Source organism: Leucopleurus acutus, assembly GCF_964270905.1.
Source record: "Leucopleurus acutus genome assembly, chromosome: 4".
NCBI lineage: Eukaryota > Metazoa > Chordata > Mammalia > Artiodactyla > Delphinidae > Leucopleurus > Leucopleurus acutus.
Window position 1 is genome coordinate 86,418,487 of NC_139146.1, and position 9,214 is coordinate 86,427,700.

Sequence of the window (9,214 nt, forward strand, 5' to 3'; positions counted from 1 at the left end):
GCGGGCTTCTCTCTAGTTATGGTGTGCGGGTTTTCTCTCTCTAGTTGTGGCACGTGGGCTCCAGAGTGCGTGGGCTCTGTAGTTTGCGGCACGGCAGGCTCTCTAGTTGAGGCGCGCAGGTCAGTAGTTGTGGTGCGCAGGTTTAGTTGCCCTGCGGCATGTGGGATCTTAGTTCCCTGACCAGGATTAAACCCGCGTCCCCTGCACCATTAAGGTGGATTCTTTACCACTGGACCACGAGGGAGGTCCCTAGTATCTGCTTTTTATAGTTAGGGATACCATTGAAAATCTTCTGGAAATATTCTAATACCAAAATTAATCATGTGAATTATTCAAACAATTAAATGTTATGAAAATGCTTGCTATATTAAAGAACCCCCTTACAGCTGTCATAAACTTAGGAATCATTTTTTTTTCATGAGTGTGAGAGCATGTCATTATTGAACTGCAGAGATGTGATTGTGCTTTTGTAGTGTCCCCAGGGCCCTAGTGTTCTCTGATGGGTGGAGACAGGGGAAATAAGATCCATTGGAAATACTTCAAAGCTCTTACACTTTCTGGACATCCTTAAAGTTCATACAAAAGAAATCAGATCCTTCGTGACATATAGTTGGTAAAATAAATAAATGCACAAATTCACACAAACACACATTATATATACATGTATGTGTGTTACTGGGTCAATAATAAGGCAATAAGAGAATTCTGAATACTTTTGAATTATTAAATATAGCAAATATACTTATAAGTAAGTCTCACACTATCCCAACAGGGCATAGACCTTTTATCAAAAATTATGAAATAAAATAAAAAAGGCTCAGAATATTTAAGTGATTACTTTCTGAGCAGAAACAATGGCTTAGAACAAAGTAGAATGGATATCCAATATCATTTAACTTGTCAAAATATTAATGTACATATTCATAGAACAGGATAAAGTAAAAATTTCTGTTACATGATTTAAAAATTCCCCCAAATTCTCAACCTCTTCATTGAGTATTCCATATATTTCCTGACCTTACCTGAAACTCAGGTCTTGCCCTATAATCCTTTAAGTATGCTCAATCATTCTACCCTACCTACATCAAACAGGGTCCAGACAGAGTCTTAATATGTGTCCTGCTTTCTTTTGGCTAACATTTCCAACTGTTTCATTTTCTCTGCTTTTAAAAAATATCCTTATCTTTATGTCTTTACTCTGTACTGTCAACTACTCATGTTCTCTAATGCCAACTGTCAGGCTGACAGGTGCAACACCTGTTCACACAAGCCTTAGACATTTGGATTATAGTCTCCTGTTCCACCCCAATTTCTGTTTTTTAACTCTGGGTGGTGTAATGTTTACAATAAACAGCCAATACAAGGTCATGTCTTCTTATTCCTTGACATCCCTAATTTAAAACCACTTCTTATGGAAAAGGCAAAACTATGGAGGAAGTAAAAATAGTTATTTCTAAAGATTTAGGGGCAGGGAAGGATGAAGAAGTGGAGCACAGAGGATTTTTAGGAGAGTGGAGAGTCTGTATGAGAGTATAAGGATAGATAACATGTCATTATACATTTATCAAAAGATGGAATGTACAACACACAGAGTAAACCTTACTGTAAACCATGGACATTTGTTGATATTCATGTGGATGTTGGTTCATAAAGTGTAACAAATGTGCTGCAGGAATGTGGAATATTGATGGTGAGGGAAGCTGTGTATGGGAGGGGGCTAGAAATAGGTGGGGACCCTCTGTATTTTGTGCTCAGCTTTGCTGTGAATATAAGTGCCTCTAAAAATAGTCAATTAGTTTAAAAATAAACCCCACAAATACTGCATAGACCTGTCCTCTGAGATTGAAACAATGTATTTTATAGCTGCTTGCTAGACACTGCATTGTATCTTATTCAGCATACCCATACATGAAATGATCATTTTCCCTCACAACTGCTCCCATTTACTTCACCTTTGTAAATGACAATATTCACTACTAAATTGCCCATACAAAAAAAATAATAATAAATAAGTAAAGGGCTAACATATACAAAGAAACAAAAGACAAGGATGAATTCTGGCACTCTCTCTTTTAATCTCCACCCTCAGCCTATCAGAAAATCCTATTGACTTTCTTTGTAAATACTTCCTAAGTCTCTCCATTTATATTCAAAATTGCTATCATATTGAAGTTTGGATCTTTATAATGACTTTCAGGAACTATTGCAACTGTATCTCAGCCCATTTCCCTGCTTTAAATCTTGCTCCATTCCAAACAATTCAATAGTCAAAATTTATGAAAGGGGACGCTATATCACATTACTGCTTACAAATTATATGTTGATCCTCATCGACCTTAAATTTGAAGTGAAGAATACTTAGCATTGTCCCTTTGTTTTTTTCATAACCTATCCTCCGATCATGTCTCCAGTCTAATTTCTCTCCTCTTTTCAAATCAAACAGGTCATCATTACTGAATTTCTGCCAGAATTTTACTGGGCCATCTCATTTCTATTAGATCTTTTATCAAAGTACTATAATTTCCCCACTATTGTCCATGTCTTAGACAAGATTATGCTAAATAACATGCAATTCCAAAATCTCAGTGGCTTAAAACAACAGCTTATTTCTTTCCCATGCCATATGTCCATCTAGAGAGCTGTAACTGTTACATATATTCTTTAACTAGGACTCAGGTTGACAGAGTAACCACTCTGGAACACACCCCATTGACATTACAGAAAAGAGAACTCTGGAGTAAGTGCACCTGACAGTTAAGTGTTGGACCTGGAAGTGATACATGACAGTTCAGCTCATACTCATTGCCTGGAGAATATTGAACAATTTGCACCAAACTCAGGGGCTAGGGATTTTATTGTTGTCAAATATCTGGCATATTTGATGAACATCATTAATGATTACCATGATAATGTTATTAATACTATGGTATTATAATACTCCAAGTGGATAATTCCCATTAATTCCTATGTCCAAGTTTTCAGATTGAAGATCAAATACTAAAAATAATAAACTAGAAATCATTCCAAGAGGTAAACACTCAAAGAGGCAATAATAAGTACATTTAATTACCTTTAGCAGGGGCTTTGCAGGCTTGCAGTGCAGTCCTCCAACAAACTCAAAATTAGGTAGTAAGGGTGAAGAAATTCAAAATCTCGGTAAGTTCGAATCAACCACATTTCAGCTTTCCCCGTAATCTCACATAATGTGGTAGGTTTTCCTGAATAAAAATAAAGAATGATAGAGGGAAAACGAACTGATATATGAGATGGGAAATGTTTTACCATCAAATTTTCTAAGAAAAATCTTTAAAGAACCAGTATGGGTCCCATGTAACTATTGCCTTTTCCCTGCAAGAGTACACAATAGTGAGATTATGAAGAATCAGACACAGATTTAAGTATGGAACAAAGTCAAAAGCCTGCTGCTTTCTCTGTCAACAGACTCTTTCAGCTTGAGCTAAGTCTGAGCCCTACTCCATGCTCAGAACCAGCACGTGCTCTGAGCAATGAGCAAGAAATTCAGCCAGTGATCCCAGCCTACTATGGTAGAGTCTCCTCCTCTTCTGGAATTCCAATTTATCTCATCCTCATTGCTCCAAAAGAATTTGATGTCTTTAAAAATCAGCTTTTGTAATTGATCCATCTTTTTTTTTTTCTGGTGTTTGGGAGTTTGCCACCACAACTAACTATATCCTATTAGGACTGAAATCTTTTAATAAATATTTAAAAGTGATTATCTCCTTTGCTATCCATAATTATAGTTCCCGTTTCACAAGATCTTATCCTCTTTGGTGAAGATATAGCACTTCATAATAATCTGGTGATGTATTAGTTGTTATTTTGACATATTTAGCTGACAAACACTACAAAAGGGGTACCTTTCAACTGAAGTGGCGACCAAGTGAATATTAACAGAATAAGAAATAAAATTAGTGACTCTGATTAAATTATTTTTCTTAATTTTGAGCCAGAGCCTCCTTTCTGAATTCTATTCAATTACTGTGGTGTAAGGGACCTTACCCAGCATTTTGGTGTCCTTTTGAAATATGTACTCTATATCACTAATAGGAGGAAACCATTACTATCTGGTTTCTCACCACATGGCTTTTTGAATAATCTCCTTGATGTTCTAAGTGTGTTAAAGTTTGATTAGAAAATATAAGCGATTTTGAACTGCCAGGAAGATCTATCCGCATGAGATCACAAGAAAATCTCATTAATTTAGGTTTTGATTCTGGTAATGCCAAAGGTATTCAAAATCCAGTTTCATACTCAGTGTGTATCCCATTTCACTGCCTTATTTGTGTCAGCCATGAGTATAATATTATTCTCTTTGTGAAATGTTTCACTCTCATACCCTTTCATAAAAGTTTCGTTGAGATATATTTTAAATACAATCAATTCTTCCTTTTAAATAAATGACAGTATAGTTTTTGGTATATTTATAATGTTGTGAAACAATCACCACTATTAAATTTTAGAAAATCATTAATCCCCAAAGAAATCCTGTATCCATTTAGAACAGATACTCGATAAAAGGAAAAGGGAAGCAGTTATAAAACAAGAGATCACAACTATAATGGAAAATTTTAATTTTTCAGGAATAAACTAATTTTTTAGTAATGATGCATTATTAGAGATATTTCTGTCAGAAACAGTAACAAAGAAAACAATTTTAAAATTCACATGAAACTGAAAAAGACCCCAAATAACCAAAGAAATCCTGAGAAAAAAGACCAATCTGCAGACATCACACTTTCTGATTTCAAGCAAGATTATAAAGCAATAGTAATCAAAACAATTTGGTACAGGCATAAAAACAGACACATGGACCAATGGAACAGAATCAAGAGCCCAGAAATAAACCCATGCATATTTGATCAACTAATATTTCACAAAGGAACCAAAACAACTCAATGGAAAATGACAGTTTTAAACAATTCTTGCTGAAAAAAATGGATATTCATGTGCAAAGGAATGAAACTAGACTCCAATCTTACTCCACAAAAATTAGCTGGAAATAGATTAAAGACGTCAATATAAGACCTGAAACCAAAAAATTTCTAGAAGAAAACATGACAGAAAATTTTCTTGACAGAGGTCTTGACAATGATTTTTAAAATATGACACAAAAGCATAAAAAACAAAATTAAAAATAAATAAGTGGGACTACTTCAAACTAAAATGACTATGCACAGCAAAAGAAATGATCAACAAAATGAGAATGTGACCTGTGAAATAAGAGACATTATTCTCAAACCATATATTGGATACAGGGTTGCCATCCAAAATCTCTAAGGAATTCATACAATTCAGTACAAAAAAAATAATAATTCAATTAAAAATTGAGCAAAGGACCTGAATAGACATTTTTCCAAAGAAGCTACTCAAATAGGTAGCAAATATATAAAAATGTGCTCACCATTGCTAATCATCAGGGAAATGCAAATTAAAACCACGGTGAGATATCACCTCACACCTATTAGCATGGCTATCATGAAAAGACAAGAGATAACAAATGCTGGGGAGGATCTGGAGAAAGGGAAGCCTTTGTGCACTGTTGGTGGGAATGTAATTTGTGTAAAACTATGGAAAACAGTTTGGAGGTTCCTCAAAAAATTAAAAATAAAACTACTATGGCACTCCATGTTCACTGCAAGTTTGGAGCATTATACAGTAGCCAAAATATGGAAGCAATCTGCATGTTTTTCAATGGGTGAATGGATAAAGAAAATATGATTATATATACCATGGAATATTATTAAGTCATGAGAAAAAAGGACAACCTGTCATTTGCCTCGACAGATGGAACTTGAGGAAATCATGGTAAGTGAATTCGGTCAGACAGAGAAAGACAAATCCTATTTGATATCACTTAAATGTGGAATCTAAAAAGAAAACAAAACGAAAAAGAAAATGAACTCATAGAACCAGAGAACAGACTGGTGGTTGCCAGATGCCGGGGCTGGAAGATGGGCACAATAGGTAGGTGAAGGTGGTGAAAGGGTACAAAATTGCAGTCAGTCCTGTGGCTGTGATGTACAGCATGGTGACTATAGTTAATAATACTGTATTGTATATATGAAATGTGCTAAGAGAGTAGATCTTAAAAGTTCTCATCTCAAAATAAAAAAAACTACATTCAGTGATGAGTGTTAACAAGTTCTTGTGGTGTTCAATATGTACAAATATAAAACCATTATGTTGTATACCTGTGATAAAAGGAAATGATTTTAAGGCAGGACAAGAAAAATTTAACATAAAATTTTCTCTTCCATTTGAGCCACTACCCCCCCCCCTTTAGTGTATCTGCATTCTACATTAACTAGGTCCCCTTAGAAGACACAAGAGTGCCTACTCAACCACCACCACCACCACAACAAAAAAACCAATTTCCTCCTGGTGCCAGCAAGGTAGCTCCTTAGGAGATAAAATTCCTTCCTTAATCCCTTAAGGGATCACAGTGACCCACTACTCGCCTTCTTGACCTATGTAAACTGTCAGTATATTACTTTGATGTATAACACTTTGTCTCAAAAACTTGTACAACTGTGCTTTGACTTCTAATGGGGAGAACATTCCTCAGAGCTTTATGAAAAACTGTCTCCTGGATTATAATCCTCACGTTGGCTCGAATACAATTTTCCAGTTTTTTGTAGACTGACTATTGATTAATTTTTGTAGATCCCTGAAATGAATGCAATGTTACATGTTAATTATATCTCAAAAAATCTAAATAATGTAAGTAGGGTAGGGCTTCCTCAAAGATAAATAATGTCTTATGCAAAAATCATCCATGACACAATTAAATGAATGCTTTTCAAATAAAAAAAATCAAAAGGAAAAACAAAGGGGGTAAACAGACTTGCTTAAACAGAGAAAAACTTTGTGCTCAGAGTAAAAACTCACTAGTTGACCTCTAATGCAATTTAAAATAGAACAACAGCAACAAGAAAATAATAGGTTAAAAGTTTAAAAACATGGTCCTTTAGGGAAAAATCTTCCTTTTTTCTCCTTTGGAAAACAAGAGCAGATGAAACGAAGCTACATTTATTTATTTATTTTCTAGTTTCATGCTCAACACATGCCAAGCTCTGCAACCAACTAACCAAGCCCTGATAGAATGCAAACAGAAAGCCTGAGAAACAGCACGTTAATCAGAAAGAAAACAGGCTGTGTACCAGAAGTAAACAAGAGAGTAGTCCAAGGTTATGGAAATTAAGCACAGTGTCAGATTTGGGTTTTCCAGTTACTTCAAAAAAACCTAGGGGCATCAGTCAGGATTTATGCATAGATATATAGAATATTCCTTCTTTGATATATTGTCAGTACTCAATCATATAAAACAAAACAAAAAAGAGAAAAAAAGGAAAAAAAGAGAAAAAAAAGAAAAGAAAGAAAAAATTATTATTTTTTCATTCAATACAGTTAAGCAAGAGGAGCTTGGGTTCTCTCTTAAAAACACTTTTTTGTAAGTTTTCATGCAGTCAGATAAATATTTACATTTTACATATGAAATAAGAATCATTACATGCACATTTCTCTTACCTAAAACCTTGCTGTAATACTTAACCCATTCCAGAAATATATCATATGAATATAACATTTCATTCATTGCATAGAAAAACCAATTCTTCAGACTCTGTATAAAAGTCACGTAGTCTGTCAGTACTGATGTGATGCCAGGAACATATGAAGAAGGTATAAGATGCTCAGCACACAATCTCTCAATGACATTCCCATAAGAAAACCAAAAAGAATATATAAATGGGATATTGAGGAGTTCAGCCACTGATTCCCCACAAAAGCTTAAAGGGTCATCAATACAGATATCAAACTTAGCTGCCTGTAGCCTGTTGAGTAACTCCTTGTTTGTGATAGCACTGTCACATACTCATTTGTCTGATGTTAATAAACTTCTGATCATTTTTGTTAGTTTTTCTTGCAAGTCCCACCATGAAAGTTTCGGCACTTCAAAAGAAATTGTATAGAGACCAGTATCAAATTCTTCCATGAAAGCTTCTTTAGTTACTGGAAGTTGGAGGATCTCCACATTGAAGGGAATCTTGGTATGATCCAGCAGAAGGCTTGGTGAAGGTACCAGGATGGTTATCTCATGTGTGTGAAGGAGGAGTTCTTCCAGAATAACTTTTAAATTAATCCAGTGACTAAAATCCTCAGGCCATACAAGTACTTTCCCAGTCCTTCCAGAGTCAAAGAGACATAGATGCAGCCTGAAAAGGACACAGAAGCCTTTCACAGTCTTCATGATTAACTCTTGCTCAAACTAAATCTTATCCATTTTATTTTATTTTATAGTAGGCTGGGTTGAACTTTGAATTGTGTACTTGTAAATCAACCATATGTCAATTAAAAAATAAATTAGTTAATTTAAAAGAAAATGATTAAAATGCAATGCAACTGCTGTGATGGAAAAAAAAGTCGATGAAGTCAATAATATATTAAGGAAAAAAAAAAGTGAGAATTTCCAAACTTCTTTTGGATGATATCAAAATAAAGAGGCTTAAAGTGAAAGACAAATCCATAATAATTTCTTGGTAATGTTAAAAAAATCCATCATCATGTGATGCATACTCAATTAAAACTAGATTTTTTGGAATTTTTCTCTGGTTTTCTTTGAATGTCCGTTTGAAAAGAGTGGTCTCTCTAGTATTTCTCTTACTGATAATTATAGTAGATATTCTACATAGGAAAGAGACAAACACTTCCTGTCAGAAAAATAAAATATGTCGAGTTTAAGAGCTGTTAAGGCAAGGAGAATTTAATATAAATATTCTGATGCTAAATAAAGTGCCAGTTTGGCTATATCACAACTATCTTTAAGAAAAATGTCTTTTTACTATTACTGTGGATATGAGTCAAGTTCTGATTCTAGGTGAGATTAATGTTATGTTGTGAAGAGATAACTTAGAATGGAGAAGGTAGATCATAAATAAGAATAAGACATCTTGATTATCTTATGCTTCCTTCTAGTGTATCCACTTCTCTTTTCTTTGCTTTCTTGTTCTAAGATTCTTCTTATAGTGTAAAATTCCCTTTTTTTTTTTTTTAGCTTGGATCTTCACAACTGGAAGCCACTACTCCATGTAGAAATGGAAACAATTATATTTAGGATCATAACTTCATCTATAGCCCTTTTGCTTAAAACGTTGACTTCCTCAAGTTATTAATCAATAGGAATATAGGATGATAA

General features: G+C 34.4%; 1 pseudogene across 1 annotated transcript in view; it reads right to left on the reverse strand.

Moving 5' to 3' along the window:
• LOC309961129 (UDP-glucuronosyltransferase 2C1-like) overlaps window positions 1–9,214 on the reverse strand; it is a 28,817-nt pseudogene extending 19,603 nt beyond the window's left edge. The window contains exons 1-2 of the transcript XR_014327192.1: window positions 7,549–9,214; window positions 3,071–3,218 (exon numbers count right to left, since the gene is read on the reverse strand). The product of XR_014327192.1 is annotated as a UDP-glucuronosyltransferase 2C1-like (transcript). The remainder of the gene's footprint in view (window positions 1–3,070; window positions 3,219–7,548) is intronic.